The 22,124-nt window shown below is 36.0% G+C and overlaps 1 long non-coding RNA gene across 1 annotated transcript; it reads left to right on the plus strand.

Moving 5' to 3' along the window:
- The first annotated feature begins 13,079 nt into the window (after positions 1 to 13,079).
- LOC121735112 lies at positions 13,080 to 14,386 on the plus strand. The gene is made up of 3 exons (XR_006036811.1): positions 13,080 to 13,109; positions 13,689 to 13,784; positions 14,070 to 14,386. It is a non-coding gene; the product is annotated as an uncharacterized LOC121735112 (long non-coding RNA).
- The last annotated feature ends 7,738 nt before the right edge of the window (positions 14,387 to 22,124 follow it).

The raw sequence follows: 22,124 nt of genomic DNA on the forward strand, positions 1-22,124 counted from the left end.
ATGAAGGGGAGTAAACTTTATTATGGGGGACATACAGTTAAACTATATCGGAGCCGAGATATTAGGCATTTTCAAATAAACGTAAATTCAATAATAACCTGAATATTCAGGAAAATACAAAAAAAAATGGCGTTATTTATTAGCTTAAAGTATTCCTCGATAAATGGGCTATCCAACACAAAAATATATTTTCAAATCGAACAAGCAGTTCCTGAGATTAACACTTTCAAAGACACAAACACTTCAGCTTCATAATATACAGGGTATAACAATACTAAGTGATAATACTTTAGGGTGTGTACTGTGTACGAGTCCCGTGTACAGAGTTTACTGTAAAAGTAGTAGTGCTGAAAGAGAACATTTTTTTTTTCACTTTCGTATGGGGAAACTCTTTACGCCAGGGCGCTTGCCCATGCAGAAAGGAACACGATCGGGTTTTAGTGGGTAGAGCCAATTTCCCGACCTAAAAAAAATGCAAATCACAAAAAAAAAAATTCAGAGTGAACTTTATACAAGGGACACATAATATTATATACTTACCCTAACTAAAGTATTATCACGTCTTATGTTAAAAACTGTAGATATATCAAGAAAAAATACTTGTTCATTTCATCATTTATTTTTAATTTTAGTTATTTGTACATTTTAGAGAATGACTTAACCATTTAACATACAATGAGATTTTAACTATTTATTTTGCTTTTGCAAAAAAATTCAAATCCATTTTTTCTCGAATTTCTTAATCTCGTTTTGATTTTTTATATTTTTTGTGTGAGTACATAGTTAATCTTCTTATATTATAAAAATAGATTTTCAAATGTGTTAGCCGCGCTAAAACTCGAAAACGGCTGAACGGATTGGGCTGATTTTAGTCTTAAAATATATTCGTAGAAGTCCAGGGAAGGTTTTAAAGTGACACGAAGTTCACCGGGACAGCTAGTATTCTATAAAACATTCCTGCAGCTGTACAATTCTATAATGAGCCGGGAAGTAGATTAAAAGCTGGACTGAAAATTCTGCCGAAAGCTGGTGGCGTTGGCCGTCATACTACTTTGCATACTGCAAAATTCGCTAAATAGTGGAAATAATCGACATTATATTACGGGAACAACACCCTAGAGTCATTTTACCCACAACACATTAATACACAAGAACAATAATTATTATTATAATTGCCGAATATTGCATCAGGCCTTTTGAAATCCACTGTATTTTAGCCGGACGAGAGTTAAACCCAGTGTGAAAATATGTACAAAAATTGTTTATATTTGACGCGGACGAAGTCGTGGGCAATAGTTAGTGAGAAATATATATCCAACAGATTAATATACCTACCCTTTCTACGCCTGTTTGTTGAGGATAGCTCCATAAAGTAACGTTAATTACTATTGATTTTGTGAACATAAGGTGCAAAAATAAATATACTAAAATTATCGTAGCTCAGCTCCGATATTATTTAGAACAATTTTTATTACTAATATGTGTTTCTCTAATGTAGTGCTACAAAATAGTTATGGTTTTATCCCTGGCCGCTGGAAAAAAAAAATAACGCCACAGATCCATACAAAGTTACCCAATGCCCTTTAGTTTTATGAACTTACTTCAGACATAAGACAAAAAACTATGTTCAATCAAAGTAATATTGATCATGAATAAAGATATCATTGTACAAGATCAATAATATTCATAATGCCATATTTTCCTTACTTAATTCTCGCCTGATTTTTTTTTCTCTAATTATAAACGTAGTCTAGATTTATGCGTCGCCATCTAAATAGAAACAAAGCTTTTTGATTGGAAGTGGGTATTACAATAAATAAGCTTCTAATTTCCTTATCTCTGAAAGGAAGGTGGTTTTTTACTTGCATGACGATGAGTAGCATAACAATTTAATCCTTTATTAATTTTTTAAAGATTTTTCTCTTGTAGTGAATGCCTGCATGATAAAAGTGCACAATTTTCTAGTTCCAATGAGGGTTTTCTTGTGGATTGATATATCACTCAGCTTCGCCTTTACATAATAATATAGTGGCATCCTATGAATGTTTCCATGAAAAATGTTACCCAATGAAAAACCTGCGATTTGTTTTTTAACCCATCAAACCCCAAGCGGCACCCGGCTGAAATATATTGTGTCTGCGACTCTCACGACCGAGGTATTAAGAATAAAAGTTTGACATACTTACTTAATACTTACATGTTATTATTATGCAGAAACTGCTGACAGGACTAGGGCCAAAATAATGGTGGATTTTTAAGTACTGCTAAAGAGATGAATATTTACTTTTACAAGTACGAATTGTGGTACCTGTAGAGGTAATTCCACAGTACGTTCGCCTCCTTTCTTTGGACTCAATTAGGTTATATTGCTTAAAAATGAAGAGTTAACAGAAAGACAGAAGAATACACTTTCGTGTTTAAATTATAAGTACTAAAGTACTAAAGATCGCCCAATGGTCGAAATTCAACCTTTCTTGCAACGACATTAGGACTACTACCTATATTTAGTAAAAAATTTTGACTTCATCATAGTTTTTTTCAATTCTTGTCTCTGGAACTCAACTGATCTCAGACTGGCCGATTCAGCATTGTCTAATAGTATCTAAAATTAAATAAAAAAAAAACAATAATCCATTTTCAATTTGTCAACTTGTTGTCAGCAGACTTCAACCAACGTGTGATTATGGCAACTCCTAAATGGGGAGGCTTACGCCAAAAGAAGAAGAAGAACGTGTGATTACACACGGAAAACGCAGCGGCAGCGTTTTTCGCCGCCGCGGCGGCAAATAGAAACACAAGGGAAGCCCACTGATTTTCGTGTTGACTGTTGGTATCTTTTATTAAAACTAAGCCACACGTAATAGGCTCAATATTGTATAAGTGTAGGTATGTGTAACAAACAAGGTGACTCGATATTCCTTTACTCTCTTAAAACCATTCTATGCTTAAAACATTAGGACGGATAAACTGACACGAAAAAGCAGGCGCAGAATTCTTACATGCCCATTCGATGCACGTCATCTGGTCACTGTTAAGCATTTAGTGTACTAATCCACAATTTTTATTGTTGAATTGAGAATGCAGTCTGTTCTAAATTATCTAAAGAACATCACTGCATTCAGAACTCAATACGTAATCTTTTTGTGGGATGATACACAAATGCTTAACAGCGTCCATCTTATTCGTCAGAATGAAAGAAAGAGAGTTCTTTTTCTTCACGGAGCTTTGGTGAAAACATGCAATTATGCATCGGATGGCTATTTAATTACAGATTAGACAACTTTTAGACAAAGATAATTGTATTTGATATACAGTACGTTATGAATAGACCGCCAACATTAGGTATTCGTAGGTATTTTTATATAATTTCGTCTTAATCAGCTAAAAAGTTATTATGTACCATCGAGGAAATTGATTCCTAGGCAGATGACAGACCAACGTCATTTGGTCGGATCATGTCAATTCAATGTTAAAGGTACAATTCCGTGCAACGCGACAGTCGTAAGCATATATATACTAGTAATCTGTGGTCGTAAGCCGCGCGCGGCCTACGACTGTCGTCGGCCGCGCGCGTCTGTCTAAGTTAGAAACGGTGCCATACATTTTCATACAATAACTATTGTCGCGAGCGACCGACGACAGTCGTAGGTCGCGCGTGGCTTACGACTGTCGCGATGCAAGGAATTGTACCTTAACTGTGATCTGTCTGGCTGGGTTTGACGTAACGCGACCAAACTACGTAGATACCCCATCTGACTAGGAATCAACTTCTCTGTATATATTAAGTCTATGGATAGTACCATAAACCTATAATGCTATATATTAAGTCTATGGATAGTACATATCTTCGGAAGTTAACTACTGCACTTAAAGACAATAAGAGAACATTATTTATATAACTTTTAATTAATGAAGAATTTGACATATAATAATGTGTCGTGCTTATACGAATATTCATCTCTAAGTACGGCAGTTAGTGTAATGATTATGACAACTTCACAACTCATGCTTGGCTGGGAATAAGGCGACTTATGAATTTTAGATTCAAACGCACTTGAAGCTTTACTGTGATGACGACATGATGTTGTTTATTACAGAAGACACCCGACTAATATCTTTGTTCCATATTCCTGCATACTCATTACGCATTTACAATTGTGATTGAATATCGTGTACATAAATATGTATGTCTAGGGTTGCCACCCGTCGAGTGCGGAGGCGTCGTTACGTGAACCTCCAAACTTCCGTCTAATTCGGGGCTCCGGGCAAGGATGGGAACCTGCCCGGCTTACCTAGTCCCGCACCGAGGGAAACACTTCAGTTTGCCGGAGCGTTCTCTTACTTTGGTGGAAGTCCGGTTCCTTTTGAGGTAGAGCGGTTGGTCGTGGAGGGAGTCCTGTGTAAGACAGATCCAGGACGTATACGGCTGAAGGCAAACCGCAGGTGATTTTAGTGGGTGAGAGTCCCACATACCCCCGGGGTGCTTCAGCTTACTGAGGCACATCCTCAACCCGGGGCACCCATGATGGGTTTCCCCTGCGCATCAAAAAAAAAAGGATTGCCACCCGTCCAGCTAAAGGCGGACACAGTCAGCGTGATTAAATGTCCGGATAGAATAAACTATGTCCGGGCAGTCCAGCTTTTTCTAGGCTTTCAAAAATCGTAAGTAAACATCGAATGGTTTCTTCTTGGCAGTTATGAGTTAAGTTTTATAGTTTCAAAAAAGCTAGAGATGTTGGCACTCGTAGCTAAAACATTTACTTAATTACGATTTAAAAGAAATTTGATAAAACAATACAAATATTAGCTATGTGAGCTATTTTTATCGTGCTCATTAATCTAAACTTAACAAATTACAAAAAAGAAAACATAAAGACCAATACTTTAATAGATTATAACAGTTTCAAAGTTTTATTGTTATTTTAAACGCCTCGATTTTGGAAGTTGGTTAAAAATGAATTATTAATAACGTTAGGTTTTCCTATATATTATCGTATATATTTGAAAGACGTGTGTCTGTCTGCCAGTCTGTTACCTCTTCATGGAGATATTTTGAATCCGGGAAAGGACATAAGATACCTTTTTTCCCGGAATAATGTACGGTTCCCGCGTTATAAACGAGTTTTGGTGCAACAGAGTTGCGGGCGTCATCTAGTCTTGATTAGTCCTGAATATAAGGCATAGATTCTTGTATTTGGCTATTCGGTTTGGTGACGTGACAACCCTACGTACAGATGATTTAAATTGCAATATGTATTCAATAAAAATGTGCTTTCTTATCAAAGAGCTGAGCTTAGACCAGGCGACCTTCTACCTAGCTATATAAAGTCCAAACCTTCATGGTAGGCATAGTCAGTTCTCTGAAGGGCTAGCAACAGAACCTAAAAAATGAAATACTTGGTAGGTAGACCCTTTATAAAAATTTACTAACTTTACCTATAGCTAATACTTGAAAGTATTTTGAAGAAGGTATTATAATAAGGATTTTTTATATACAGTATGAAATTCAGATATTATATTATTGTTATTGTCGTTACTCATTATAATTCCCCTTTAGTAGTATTTTCTTCTTGGGTCTATATCTTGGACTCAAACTCTTCTCTGCCCGTAAGTCAATGAATGGTCGCTGTAAATCAAATCTAATTCGAATCGAATTGTTGAAACGATTTAAATGACAATGGAGAATGTTACTAGGTATGCCAAATTGCTTGAAATTTTGTCACAGTAAAGCCTGTGTGTATACAAATACACTAGTTTTTGTTGCAGTCAAAAATACCTAGTAGTTTTGATTATATAGGCATTCAAAGTTTCGAAAAATATCGATTCCCATAGCACAATTCTGCCGCGCGGGCCCCATACAATAAACGTGATCTCAACTACGGCAACAGATAGGCACTTGAAATTTTCACCAAGGTCTTAATTATACTACATTATCACTTAGTTTTGTTACAGCGTGTAGATCAGTATCGCGAAAGGATTACTAAGCTTCAGATATGATTATAACATACTGGATGACGCCTGCAACTCCGTTGCGCCAAAATTCGTTTATCGGGATCCGTACATATTTTTTCCAGGATGAAAAGTATCCTATGTCCTTTCCCGGGACTCAAAGTATCTCCATGCCCAGCGAAATCAGTTCAGTGGCTTGAGCGTGAAGAGGTAACAGATAGACAGACACACTTTCGCATTAGTATAGTATGGATTCTATTGCAGATCTTCTTCGTCCTTTGCTTCGTGGCGCTGGCGGCCGCTGAGCCTCAGCTGTTCCTGAATGGCCTGGTCACTCCTGTGGGTCCAAGGGTAACTTGACTATATTTTTTATTTAAAAATTCAAATTATAAAAGATTTTAGTTTTGTATAGCTTAAATAATATTATTTTTAATATGACCCTATTTGGTGTCTGCTACGATACCATGATATTATGGGCCATGCATACAGCTATGGCATGATTAAAAGCAATGAGTAAAAATGTATGGAGATTGGTTCAAGAGCCTCCACTGATGAGACTAGTGGAAAATGAAAGTACGTACTTGTCTTATGATTGTAGCAAAATATTATCAAAATCCGTCCAGGGAAAACTTTTTTACTCCATGTTAACCTTTTATCAGAATCATATGAAAATTCATTTCGCACCAGTCCCATCAGTGAAGGCCTTTGGACCACTTTTTCTCATTGTCTTTTATTGAAATTATATTAAAAACTAGCTGTTACCCGCGACTTCGTCCGCGTCAACAAAATGTAAAATACATAGGTAAAAATAAAAAAAGTAAAAAAATATCCTCCTCCTTTTTGGAAGTCGGTTAAAAAGTAGCCTAAATTACTCCTTATTACATCAGCTATCTGCCAATAAAAGTCCCGTCAAAATCGGTCCAGCTATTTCGGAGATTAGCCGGAACAAACAGACAGACATACAGACAGACAAAAATTATAAAAATTGTTATTTTGGTGTAAGTACCATCTAAATATTCATATGCATGTAGTAAAAAACGGTTATTTTAATATTACAAACAGACACTCCAATTTTATTTATATGTATAGATAACTTTGCCAAGGGTTACAATGAAAAAAATATTAGTAGGTACGAAGAAAAAGACTTCAACACGCTTGCGGCTTTACTTTTCACTAAAGAAAAGGTTTGTTCAAAACACACTGTTTTTTGTTAATTCACAAACAAACTGTTTTTTGTTAATTCATCAAGCCCCATAGTGTCCAAGACACAACAGAAATTCTATTGTGCCTCATTTTTCCACGATCGACGGGTTAATATTTAAGTATATTATTTTTTTGTCAGGCACTAGACTCTTGCAGCTCAAAAAGCTTGAGACGTTGAATTAGATTTTTCGTAGTAAATATACAATGTGTCCCGACACCGGTGTCCGATCCTTTAATGTCGTGATCTATGGCATATTTTATCGACAAATTGGCTCTCAAATTTTTTCTCTCTCTCACGGTTGTAAAATGGCAGCCATTTTAGTTTTTCCCAGGCTTTCACACTAATCTGACCAGTACTTCTCATGTAAATATCCTATGAAGATAAAAAAGGTCTCATTTGATAGCTAAACTTGTGGACTACGCTTACACAGGCAATATGTTATAAATTTCGTGGAATTAGACATAAAAAAACCAAAGTTTAAGAAAAAAAATTGTGTATTTTTTAATTAATGGCTTCTTCTAAAAAATCTAGCACATTAAACTGGTTCTTTTTTGTCTTAAAAAGATAGAAGAGGTTTTCATCTTACATAAATTCTTTACTTCAATGCTCTTAGTCAGATAGTTTAGAAGTTATAACGATTTTCCTAAGAAGTAAAGGTCAGATTAGTATGAAGTCAGAGATTTTTTTTTATTTCGAAAGTTGGAGAAAAATAATTTGAACTCATGATTTATGGCATATTTAAGTGACAAATTGGCTTTCAAATATTTTTTTCTCCAACTTTTGAAAAAAATATTTTTTCTCTGGCTTCATACTAATCTGACTTATACTTCATAGGAAAATCATTATAACTTCTAAACTATCTGACTTAGAGCATTGAAGTAAAGAATTTATTTAAGATGAAAACCTCCTCTATTTTCTTTAAATAAAAAAGAACCAGTTTAATGTGCTAGATTTTTCACAAATTAATTAAAAAATGCACAATTTTTTTTCTTAAACTTTGGTTTTTCTATGTTTGATTCCACGAAATTTATAACATATTGCCTGTGTAAGCGTAGTCCACAAGTTTAGCTATCAAATGAGACCTTTTTTATCTTCATAGGATATTTACATGAGAAGTACTGTTTAGATTAGTGTGAACGCCCGAGAAAAACTAAAATGGCTGCCATTTTACAACCGTGAGAGAGAGAAAAAATTTGAGAGCCAATTTGTCGATAAAATATGCCATACATCATGACATTAATGGATCGGACACCGGTGTCGGGACACATTGTATGTATAGCTACATATTATTTTTGTTGATACAAAAAAATCGCTATGAATTTGAAAAGAGTGGCTAAAGTTTGTATTGAGAAAAAAACTTCAACGCGCTTGTGGCCATTATCATATTTTAGAAGATATTAATATAATAATAATAAATCTAGTATTATCCAGACGTGCCAATAAAAAAAATATGGCTGGACAGTTGAACGGTTAAACTTAAACTATAGGAGTTACAATGATCGAAATGTGGCAGGCCAAATGCCCGTCAAAAATGACATCCATACTAATATTATAAATGCGAAAGTGCGTCTGTCTGTCTATCTGTCCGTCTGTCTGTCTGTCTGTTACCTCTTCACGCGCGAACCGCTGAACCGATTTTGCTGAAATTTGGCATGGAGATACTTTGAGTCCCGAGAAAGGACATAGAATAGTTTTTATCCCGGAAAAATGTACGGTTCCCGCGCGATAAACGAATTTTGGCGCAACGGAGTTGCGGCCGTCATCTAGTGCCTTATAAACCTCTTTTAAAATATTGTAATCATTTCAGACCGTGGTAGCTGGCCCAACTGTGGTCAACGGCGTGGCCCCGCTCGGACTTAGCCGCATCATCACCCCTGGAGTCGTCGGTCTCATATAACTTCCGTTTCCGGTTAATTTTCCGTCTCTGTCACGTTTGACTAATAAAATGCAGTGAATAAAATGGTATCTTTTTATTTATGAAATTGTTCAGAAAATTATTTCTGTTTTCGTATACCTACAAGGTGTAACAAAACTAAGTGATAATATTTTAAGGTGTGTATGTGTTCCTTATATAGAGTTAACTGTGAAAGTAGCAGCGCTGGAAGAGCAAAAATTTTTTTGGGATTTGTATAGACAAGCGCCTACGGCCTGCGCGTCATGAATTTTTCAATACAAAGATGAAAAAAAAATTACTCTTTCAGCGCTACTAATTTCACAGCTAACTCTACATGACGTGTATGGGTACACACCAGCGTTGCCGATTTTTTCATCAAAATTAAATGTCCTGGTCGGGACAGGCTTAGTCCCGTTTTTCGGGGAAAGCCCGAACGTACGTGCAGCGCGTGCAGCGTGCTGAGAAAGAAAGGTGCGTAATGAAAATAAGAGTGTGGGAGTAGAGGGGTGGATTTTCTTTAACGTGGATGGACGTTATTTTAACGCAAATAAAAAGATAAAAATTAAAATCTTTAGATTTTATACCTTTTTTATTTTTTCCCGCTTTTGACTGAAGAATCCCGGTTTTTCACTTTAAAATTTCCAAAGTCCCGACTTGGCACAAAAAAAAAAAACTGGCAACGCTGGTACATACCCTAAAGTGTTATCACTTAGTTTTGTTACACCCTGTATAAATTAGATTATCTACTTCCCTGCTGTGCCTAAGCATTATTGGGCATTAATTACATATTTTATACTCGCTTGCAAACTAAACTAAATACAGTGTATCAAACTACGTTTCTTTTCGTTATCTTCCGTACGTGATTGGCCGGCTGACTGTGGAGTGGCATAGTTTGGCTCGCACGTGAATAACAAACTACTCCATTGTTATATTTATATAACTTGGTTTATATTTGAGGCTTGCCCTCTTATAAAAGTATTTTTCGTTAAAAACGATGACGAAATTCGTTATCAAAATGTATGCGGTTTGACATAAGTCATCGCTAAATGACATTTCGCTTTCGAAGACTAATGTCAAATCCCATACATTTTGATAATTTCATCATCGTTTTTAACATGTTTTTAACGAAAGAGACTTCTTTCGACTTTGGCTACGGCCTCTGGAATATTTGCAAATAATATTTTATAATAATTAATCCATAGACCATTAAAGTCGGTACACTTTCTTTAAAGTTTCAATTAGGTAGTTTTCATATTTTTTCACTTTCCCTGCCAAGGGATAGAGATACTTCTGGATATTTTGTTGGTATTCTATTAGTAAAATAAATATAATAAATGACAAGTCCCAATTGGACTGGCAACTTAAATTGCCCCAATTATGATAACAAAACGATTAATTTTGTTTTTTATTTGATTTGATACTATTTAATTCAACAAAATATATGTAGCGCCTAGGATCTTAGGACCACATTGCGTCGCCAGTCGCGCGGCTGACGCACTACTGGCGACGTTATGTGAAGGCGTCCAGTTTACACTCTAAAGAAACCAGTAGCTTTGCTGTTAATATTATGTCGACAAGTCAGGCGTGAAAAATGAATTTGAAATGCCTCTTATACGCTTGGTATTGTCTCAGAACAAAAGCTTCTTTACAATAGTCCAATGCAGGGATGTTGCGAATATCCGCATCCGCATCCGCAAATGCAGAGCATCCGCATATATTTCGACATCCGCATCTACATCCGCATCCGCATTAAATCGATGCGGATTTTTATGCGGATGCGAATGTCATACGAGTTGCAACACGAAAAAAAAAGCGGCGGGGTCTGTGAATGGCGCGTGCCGTTTGCGCGTGACAAATGACCATTGGGAGCGAAAAAGACGGCCTAGTGCGTATCGGCCACGCATAATAGAGGGTACCGTAGTACCGTCAGTTTTTGATAAGTTTTGTATCGTCAATGAATGTACAATTATAACATGTTTTGCGCTACTAACAACATCATCTCAGTTTCATTCAAAGGAATTTGAATGAGAAATTCCTTTGTACTTCTTAATAACTTATAAAGTCTACTTAGCCGTGATAATTTTCTCTTTAAATTTAGCATATTTCCTACTCCCGTGAATTTTTCAGTGGAGTGGACGCAAAATAAAAAGACTTATCCCCGCTTGGTGTGTAAGGGAAGTCCCATAATTTTTTTTAAAGGTTTTATATACCATTTTGTCGACACCGTTTATACGTATGTGCATTCATGCCGAATTTCGGCTTCGTAGGCTATTCTCTGAGCGAAACCGCGGAGAAACAGACAGACAGACGGACAGATGGACTGAAAATATAAGGGTTCCTTGTTGCTTACGGAACCCTAAAAACGGTCACATGATCCGACGCGTTTATTGTGGTGCATTAATTACTGTCTTGTGTAAATTAATCACTACATGTTTGTTTGTGCTTCTTACTTAATAAAAAGCGGCATTATTACTATTAAATAATTTAAGTATATTTAATAGCAATAATGCTGCTATGCTTTATGCTCCTATTTATAAATTCGTGTACATACTAACAAAAAAGTGGTGTACATACTAACAAAAATACAGGGGAATTAATGTAATTTTCATTTACAAATTATTATCTCTTTAATACAAAAATATTATTATAGTACAGGTTCCCTAGAACAATTTTTTTTATCATCATACTATCAAGGTAATTTTTTGTAAGTAGTTTCATTTTGATAAAAGGAACAATAATTTCCTCTGCGACAGTGGTAGCTAACAAAGATAAATATGATTTAATATTTCGATTTGATGGTCTTAAAATATGGATTGTTCTATTCAAAATGCGTTTCAAAATGAAGCTACTCACAAAAAATTAGCTTGATATAAATTAAAAAATTTGTTCTAGGGAACCTGTACTATTATTTTGTAACACATTAATTAAAAATTAAAATAATACTTTTTCATTTTATAATCTATATTTATGTAGGATCCGAAACATCTGCATCCGCATCCGCATCCGCGGATGTGAACCTCTAAAAATCCGCATCCGCATTCGCATCCGCGGATGTGAAAAAATCGGGATCCGCAACATCCCTGGTCCAATGTTTACCTTCTGGTATGTTTTATTTCAAAAACAGTAACGGCTTTGTGTTAAGAAACATAACATTTAATTTTTTTCCTTAATTCGAGAAAATTTTCAAATCACTAAATTATAGCATATAGATTTTAAAAATAATAGTATAGGGTATGTTTTATATTACACACGGTGCTGCTCGCCAGTTCTGTTATGCTGGAACTTGGCTTGACACGCTACCGCGTGTCTAGACCTTCTGGTCAAAAATATAAACTCTCTCACACACAGTTCAATCTACAAACTTTTCCAGTTCCGAATCTCCCACTCCTCCGTTTGCACGTACTACTCATAAGTATACCCGAGGAAATTGATTCCTAGGCAGACGACAGACCAACGTAGTTTGGTCGGCTTAATATGTCAATTCAGTGTTAGGTTAGATGTGATCAGTCGGATGACTTTGACTTAACGCGACCAAATTACTCAGGTCCACCACCTGCCTTCTCTGGTAGTACATGTATTACAACTTCTTCGACTTACTTCAATTATCTTTAAATAAATTCATTTCTTCGGAGGACTGATATTTTTCAATTTTTTTATTAGATTTGATCTTCTCTTAGGCAACGATTTGAAAATTGGTTGTTCTACGTAGTTATAATATTTGCAATTAAATTAAAACTTTTACCTAAAAATTGAGTGCATTATTTCTATTTATCTTGTTTATATTAGGTATATAAACAAGATCGACAAGACAAGAAATGTACTTATTATATTAAATAATAATGTAGAGAATCATATTATAATAATTAAAAATTAAAATTTTAAGTAACACGTAAATACTTTATAACTTTGATGATATTTAAACAATGTTTCTATTTAATATTAATCATAATAAAAGCTTTGTATACTAGATGACCTTGTGTCGCTCTATATAACTTGCCTGTCTTCCTCTACCGATATAGTTTGCATTTAGAACGCAACTTGGTCAGTATGATGAAGTACTTTGTACGTATTTAGTTAGTTATTTTTTTTTCAAGTTCAATACTTTTTGACCTTCTACTGCAATAGTAATTAAATGAAGAGTTTGACAGATGTGGCGCTCATGTCAAAATCGTTATTTAATTACAGTTAGGTAGTTAGTATTCGTCTGTGATTGCGGCAGTTAGACCAACTTGTGTAAATTTGGATTAAAGTTGTTGATTAATGTGGTTCCTCTTTTGTATTTATGACAAAGAAGAATGTACCATCGAGGAAATTGATTCCTAGGCAGTTGACGGACCTACGTCATGTGGTCGGCTTATGTCAATACAATGTTAGCTGTGATCAGTCGGATGGGTTTGACTTAACGCGACTTAAGGTTGATTAAGACCGCAACGCGACGCGTAGATGCATTTCTAAATTTATATGGATTTGACAGATTCGCAAGACGTCACCCGTAATTGGAATCTGTCAAATCCATACAAAATGCCGCGCTGCGCCTCGCCTCGCCTCGCCTCGTCGCGTTGCGGTCTGAATTGACCCTAAATCAGGAAAGAAAAGTTTTCAAAGTCATATAGGTAATTAAAGTGTGTTAAAATTTTTCAGATAATTTTCATGTTGTGTTTTGTCGTCGCTTGTGCTTCATCAAATGTGGTCGGGCCTGGTGTTCTAGGAACGACGACTTGGAGCCAACGTTATAATGTAATTATGGACCCCTTTAATATTAAACCACTATATTACTTTATTATAGCATATCCGCAACTCCTTTGTACCAAAATAAGTTTATCAAATAAATAAATAAATAAACGTTTATAACGTTTATCACGCGGAAACCACGCGGAAACCATATTTTTTTTCTGGATAAAAAAAATATTATTTGATAGAGATTATTTATTGTTAATATTACTTATATCGTTTTTCGACAGCTTCATAACCATAGACTTATTTATATAAGTTTATGTTCAAAACAGTGTTTTATTTTTTCAGGGTTATGGCGGCCAACAAACCATTTTCACAAATTTGGACGAGCTCGGAAGCCAAAGTTTTGATGTTGGCTTATTTAGAAGACGATGAATAAGATATTATAATAATAGCCAATTTCATTAATGTTAAAGTTAATTATTAATTAAATATCATGTTATCTCCCTTATTCTCGTTATTATGTGAAAGAGAAGGCATAATATTAAGATAAACGATTAGGTAACTGTGACAAGCGTTAGTGGAATTGAAAACGTGAACCAGATAACTAACGTTTTATAACATGAGGAAAAATACTCATTTTTTTTCTAATTTGAACAAAACTTGTAACTTACCTACTTAATCATCTGGCTAATATATCTGGCTATACATAATACTTACACACATCTACACTTTTTATATGAAATAATTTTCCCGGCCCTAAAGCCTCCACTTATGTAAAAAACAGCAATTTTTCAATTGTTACCTGCTTCATCCACTAATTTCAGTTCAGACTTCCGTTTCAAAGTGTGTTAAATATAGATTAATTGAATATTTAAACTAGTTTTAGAACATAGTGATAGTAAAAGTCGTCAGTGAATGCAATAAATGAACAAAAGCTACTCTTGTTTGTTTTGTGTTAGTTACGTATTGTCCGCTTTGCTAGTCGCTGTATTAACGTCAGAATAAGAGCCAACTGCAATTGCTATACTATATAATAAAGACACTTATATTCTCAATGTTATCTTATATCTGGGAGCACGGCAGTGCTCCAGCCAAGCTTTTTAGCAAAGGCACGGTCGTAGCATACTTTTCTCGAAGCGGTTCGCGGCTTTTTCACACCCCCTTTATCTTCGATGTTAACAAAGCTAGGGACTTAGAATTTCGGTGACTAGGAGCAAGTATTAAAACTAGCTTAACCTCCAAATTACATAACATTGCGATAAATAGTTTAATAGTTACGGATGATCAAAGTTACTACATTTTGTCACTCACTGACTGACAGATCATCAAAATTCTAAGGTACTTCTAGCAGACTTAGAACCTTGTAATTTGGCAAAAAGGTAGGTAGTTATCCACAATGAAAGGAAAAATTATGAAACTGACCAAGTGCGAGTCGGAGTGGCGTACATTGGGTTCCGTACCGTAAATTTGTATGGGAGCCCCCCTTAAATCACAAGTTTATGTACTTTTTATTACTTATTATTAAAATTGAAATACAACTTAGTATTTTCTAAAATTTTCAAAAACCTTACTTTTACCATTATGGATATAGAGCAAAAAAGGGCAAAAAAACGTGTTTGTTGTATGAGACCCTCCATTAATCATATTTTATTTTATTTTAGTTGGACTATTAGCTTAAAAACAAAAGTACATAATTTATAAAAAAAAAAAAATATCTAGCTATTGCGGTTCTCGAGATCTAGCCTCGTGACAGACGGACGGACGACAGAAGACAGCGAAGTCTAGACTCATTAGGAATAGGCTCCCGTTTTCATCCTTTGGGCAAGGAAACCTAAAAACTGAAAAGTATAATTTAACTTTATTAAATAAAAGAAAAGATTTTTAAGTTAGCCACTGTAATAATTATAAAATAAAGAAAACTATTGATAAATTCACTTAATGTTGATTTAAATTACAAAATAAGTTGAAGGCTTGGCTTGAATGTGATCTGAAAACTTTTTACGATAGATATATTGCATGGCTATGCAATATTTTGCTTGGCTCCTTTTTACATTTAATGTTTTGGTGGGATTTATTTTTACTAATAATTGGACGCTGTTAAGCATTCCTTTAAGTGCTAACCCACAAAACGTATTGAGATATGAATGCATTTATGTTCTTTAGATTATTTAGAACAAGACTGCATTCAAAATTTAACAACAAAAAAATGTACGTTAGGATACTAATGCATAATAGCGACTAATTATTATAAACGCGAAAGTGTGTCAGTCTGTTTGTTTCCTCCTCATGCCTAAACGGACAAACCAATTGAGATGAAATTTGGTATTGAATTACTTTGAGAGATGGGAAAGGACATAGGATAGTTTTTGTTACGGAAAAATGTACGGTTCCCGCGCGATGAATGAATTTTGGCACAATGGACGTGGGCGTCATTTAGCATTTCTATAATGATATCTGACTGAATTTTTATCACATCTAGAATACAGCTAGCTATCAGCATGGTAACGGTCTTTAAAATGCTTACATTTTACCTCTTAAGGTGAAATGGTATCACAGGTGAACTATTAAAAAGTGTATCGTAGTTCAAATTCCAGATGGCCTACTTTTTATCAAAATTGTTTCTCTCCTAAGCTATATTTATAAATAAGTAGGACATCCAACATCTACAGCCATTTTAACAAGTTATTACTCATTCTATTTCTAAATTAGTACCATTATTTCATTCAGATTCAGGCAACTGTCTTTATCGCGGTAATCACTAGGAAGTGGACTTTTACTCATCCAGTTACGTAATGGCACAGGGCGGTGGTTTGGGAAAGGTAATTGGACAATTGAAGCCGCCATGCCCATCGCTTTAGCTCAGACACATTTCTCCGATATAACGCTTAGGCTAGCACACTAGCGTGAACACAGCCTACGGTCGTTTTCCACCGCCACTGTCGCTGGACCGTCACCGAAAAAAAAGAAGTTAGTCTAGACCCGTGGTCGTCAAGTTGCGGCCCGAGGCCGTTATTTGTGCGGCTCGCGACAAAGTAAATTAAAAATTTAATGGTCAAATATACTACACAATGATTAAAATTACGCCATATTTAACGATAAACTTAAGCGGCCAGTTTGGCCGGTTGTCGTTAAGTTTGTGGCGAGACAATATTATTATGTTCTCTACCATTAAAATTTGCCGAGAGTACTGTCTCGCCACTCTACTCGATAGGTGTAAAAAAAGCATTAGTATGGAACCGTTCTTGGAGCGCCCCTCAAATACTCTGCGGCCCGGTGTTGGCACTCACATTTTCATATGTGTTCTTGGCCAGTAAAGTGTGACGACCGTTGGTTAGACCTATGCCGTCGTGCTTTGTAGTGTCGTAGAGGAAAATGAAACCTATAGCCTAGGACATAAAGTGGAATTTTATTAGAAGGTGACGTCCCGTCCCGGTGACGTGCCGATTACACCTGCTTGTGTAGAAAATGCTCGAGTTCCGAAATATCGCCCAGTAATCAGTATACTAGAAAAACTCGTGACGTAGTGTTGTTGACGTAGACGTTGAGTGATGCTCGTTCCGAAATATCGCCCAGTAATCAGTATACTGGAAAAAACTCGTGACGTAGTGTTTTGACGTAGACGTTGAGTGATGGTCGTTTCAAAATATCGCCCAGTAATCAGTATACTGGAAAAAAACTCGTGACCTAGTGTTGTTGACGTAGACATTGAGTGATGCTCGTTTTCACCAACCGCCTCCTTAATGCCCTCTTTGCGGCCATTAAGTGTACCTATGCTTTAAGAATTTTCATGGCATTCCAGTGCCCGTTGACGTTATTCCGCGTAGGCCTTAGCAATCTAGCACTGGATTAGAAAAATGTAAACCGGCCATTATCAATGCATAACGTCAATAAATTAATAGAATGGCCGTATTCCTTATGTACAACTTATGTAAACGAAATTATATCTCAGATGACGGATACTACGTAAGCAATACTTTGTAGTGTCGATTGGCCGATATAATCACCTCGCTCTTCGTGCGTCATAAAAAATTATAAATATTAATATCTATGGACGCTTCACACCACGTCAGTCTGGCCCCGTGCTAAGTACCTAAAGGACTTGTGTTACAGGTACCAGACAACGGAATAATATTTAATACTTTATTATACTATACATATATTTAAGATTTTTATTATAACACACGAGACCCGGGAACATTGAAAATATTTTTGTTCCGTGTTGTGAATTCCGTTCCGCGATTCGAACCCGCGACCCCCGGCTTGAGCTACCAACGCGCTCACCACTGAGCCACAGAGGTCGTCAAATCATCAGATCAAATCATTTTGAAGATAGCTTAAAAATTTAAGTTCCTTCCTTTCAAGGCGAAATACGTTTTGCACACTCAGCAACCCCAGTAATAGTCGCAGGGACGTCACTGTTACTATAGGAACATGACTTTGTGGCCACCACGAAAACCATGCTAAAGTTCGTATTCTGGTATCATCTTATTTAAAAAAAAAAAATATATAAGTACCTAAGTATGTCAGGAATCTGCAAATTACAAAATACTAAATGACTCCGTTGCTCCAAAATTCGTTTATCGCGCGGAAAACGTACATTTTTCCAGGACAAAATGTATAATAAATAAACTTAATATTATAAATGCGAAAGTGTGTTTGTCTGTCTGTCCGTCTGTTACCTCTTCACGCTCAAACCGCTGAACCGATTTTGCTGAAATTTGGCATGGAGATACTTTGAGTCCCGGGAAAGGACATAGGATACTTTTTATCCCGGAAAAATGTACGGTTCCCGCGCGATAAACGAATTTTAGCGTAACGGAGTTGCGGGCGTCATCTAGTGTATAATATTGCCTTTCCCGGGTCTAAAAGTATCTTCATGCCAAATTTTAGAAAAATCTGTTCAGCGGTTTAGGCGTGAAGAGGTGACAGACAGCCAGACAGACACACTTGCTCATTTATAATATTAGTATGTTATTCATTTATAATATTGTACTTTTTATTTAACTCTAAATCTGCCAGCACTGAGCGGGTTGATGATGATGAAATGCTAGGAACGCTATCAATCATGTAAACGAGCGACATAAGGGCTGGTGAGATATTATGCTCATATTGTTACGAAAAACTTACATTTACAGCAATAAGCCATTAATTTAGTCGTAACAGGTTACGTTTGCTCGTTTAAATGGAAAAATAGATTTTATACACAACTTTCTAACTATTATACAAAACATGTTTGTTTATGTACTGTTATATTGTGCGTAATACACACACAACGTGATATATTTTGCATAGTCTTGCCTGGAAGAAGCTATCCTAATAACTTAACAGGCATATTATGTATGGAATATGGATGTGGTGGAAAGCACTGTGTTTAATTTTTTCTAGTTCATTCATTCATTTTTAAGTATCCAGTTACTGGAATCTGCTACTGTATCAATATAGACAGCATTTCTATCGCAATTGGAGTTATCCTGTTGTTAAATTGGGCCTTACATTTTTAAGTAACTACAGGGATACACGATACCTATATGTATCTCCGACGCGCGTCGTAAAAAACTACGACACGACATCGTACGACGTCGTACGACGTCGCGTCGTAGAAACTCACGTAGAAATTCAATGATGAGTTTCTACGACGCGACGTCGTACAACGTCGTACGATGTCGTGTCGTAGTTTTTTACGACGCGCGTCGGAGATTCCCACGACACGACGTCGCACCGTGAAACGACGTGGCGTCGTGGTACGACACGACGTTGTGTCGTATTTTAGTGTCCCGGCCCTTACAGCATATTTGTGTTGGTTCTATATGTAAGGAAAGCTGAAGTTCAAAATCTTTTAAATTATTAGTTTGTAACACTATCATCACGTAACATTTAGAATGGCTGCATTTAAAATGCACTTCGAATAATAATAATATCAATAAGTTTTATAATATTATAATGATAATGGATTTCTTTTTACTAGTTAGTGTCCGACCGAAACTGATTTTTCAGCTGAAACCGAAACCGAAACCGAACTTTCGGCCTTACCCTTAGTTTCGACCGAAACCGAAACCGAAACCGAAAATTACGATTATTTACTGAAATTTATTGATTTTTAACATAAATTACAATTTTTTAAACTAAAGAAAAAGTACCACATTGAATTTTTTACTTTTTGCGACATTTCTTACCATAAATATTATTATTCTTAGACTCCAATAACTTTTTGTACTATATTCCGTTTTTTTATACGATTCCAAGTAGATGCGTTTCGTCTCATTCACAGCAAATCCGATTTTTATCTTCTGAACGCCCAGTATTCGCGTTTTAACTTCATAAAACACATATCCTGAGTCCTGACAGATCGAAAAACATAGGCGAAAAATTGTTAAGTTGACAGTTTTCACAGATATGCGTTTGGTTAGCTTATTTATCGTTTCTTGCTATTTGTTACTAAAACAACGTGACAAGGCTCAGAGATGATAAAAATCATTAATCAAACGTATAACGTAAACTTAGATTCATTAATTGCGATTAAATGAAGAATGTAAAATCTATTAGAAACAAAACGAGATTCACGTCGCCATATAAATGCGTTCATTGTTCAATGAGAACTTAGTTTTATACGTGGGAGAGCCATGCTTCGGCACGAATGGGCCGGCTCGACCGGATAAATACCACGTTCTCACAGAAAACCGGCGTGAAACAGCGCTTGCGCTGTGTTTCGCCGAGTGAGTGAGTTTACCGGAGGCCCAATCCCCTAACCCCTACCCTATTCCCTTCCCTACCCTCAACTATTCCCTACCCTTCCCTACCCTCCCCTATTACCCTATTCCCTCTTAAAAGGTCGGCAACGCACTTGCAGCTCTTCTGATGCTGCGAGTGTCCATGGGCGACGGAAGTTGCTTTCCATCAGGTGACCCGTTTGCTCGTTTGCCCCCTTATTTCATTAAAAAAAAAAAAACGTTTAAGTGTGATTGGTGAAATTCCCCTTAATGTATTAAAACGAAGGATTACCCTAAGAAACAAGAGCAGAAGTTATTTGAAGTCATTTTATTTAGGTGCGATTCACCTGAGAAATAGAACGCGCTTAGTGTACACAAAAATGGTTCTACACGTATAAACGCGTTCATAGCACCAAATTGCATTTTACTAACATAAAGTTCACAACAAATCCGAGTTTTATCTTCAGAACGTCCAATGTTGCACGGTTAAACTTCATTAAAGCTGTTAAAGTCCTGCCAGTGTAGTGACTGTAATGTCATGGCGAATCGAAAATCATAGACGAAAAAAATTATGCGTTTGGGTAGTTTATATAAATCGATTCTTGCTTTTTACTGATCCCCGTACGAACGCGTTTAATGAGAACTAAGTGTTATTATAAAACAAAGTTGTGCGATTGGCGAAATCCTCCCTTAGACATACTACTGAACGACGTACTACTGAAAACAAAATCAATAATTGCAGTATACTATTTTTATGGGAGACATGGACACGACCGCGGTCGAAGTTCAAAACGAAATGACTAAGCAAACTTGCAGTTGACGTCACATTTTTTTTCTCCAGAAGGCGTTTTGCCACTAAACCTGAAAAATATACTGAGGGCTGCAAGAGTGAAGCTTACGGGGAAGTGGACTAGATAAGATTCTAGCAGGGTAGGAACGGTCTAAGTCCTAAGAGATTGCGTGTCCAAAAAAAATAGTGAGGCGAGATGATTTACTAGATAAATCTCACAAGATATATCCTAAGATATCTTATAATCTCACAGTTACACAAAATTCTTAAGTAAATAAAGTTCACACACAATATTATAATCAATTTATCATAGCATTTACTAAATCGTTTGTTTGGGAAACATTGTTAAAATAGCACGTAATTTGCCAACAGTTATATATATTAAATAAGCCTGTTTTTTTCGTAGAAATAAAATTCAATAATATAATTTCGATAAAAATAAGTTAAGGCAATTTAATGAAAATAAAACGAAGTGCTAATTTTTGATTTGAGACTAATCTGGAATACATAATCTCAAAACATCATTAAATAGATGGTGGCGAACTGTGCCAGGGCCTCGCTGGCAAGCAAGCTCGAGTTAACTGCGAAGTTTACCGAACGATGCATGAGTTTCGGTTTCGGTTTCGGCTATATTTTGGCCGAAACCGAAACTAAGGCCGAAACTAGATTTTTTGGCCGAAACTGGCAGAAACCTAAACCGAAACCGAAAGTTCGGTCGGTCCCTACTTTTTACCATTAACGATTTTAAGCTGCAAAGACACTATTTTTTGGATTAATTAAATCGGAAAAAAACCTTTCGACCCACAAATTATTAAATGAATCACGTAGAAATTCAATGATGAGTTTCTACGACGCGACGTCGTACAACGTCGTACGATGTCGTGTCGTAGTTTTTTACGACGC

The sequence above is a fragment of the Aricia agestis genome, chromosome 16 (assembly GCF_905147365.1).
Source record: "Aricia agestis chromosome 16, ilAriAges1.1, whole genome shotgun sequence".
Taxonomy (NCBI): Eukaryota; Metazoa; Arthropoda; class Insecta; order Lepidoptera; family Lycaenidae; genus Aricia; species Aricia agestis.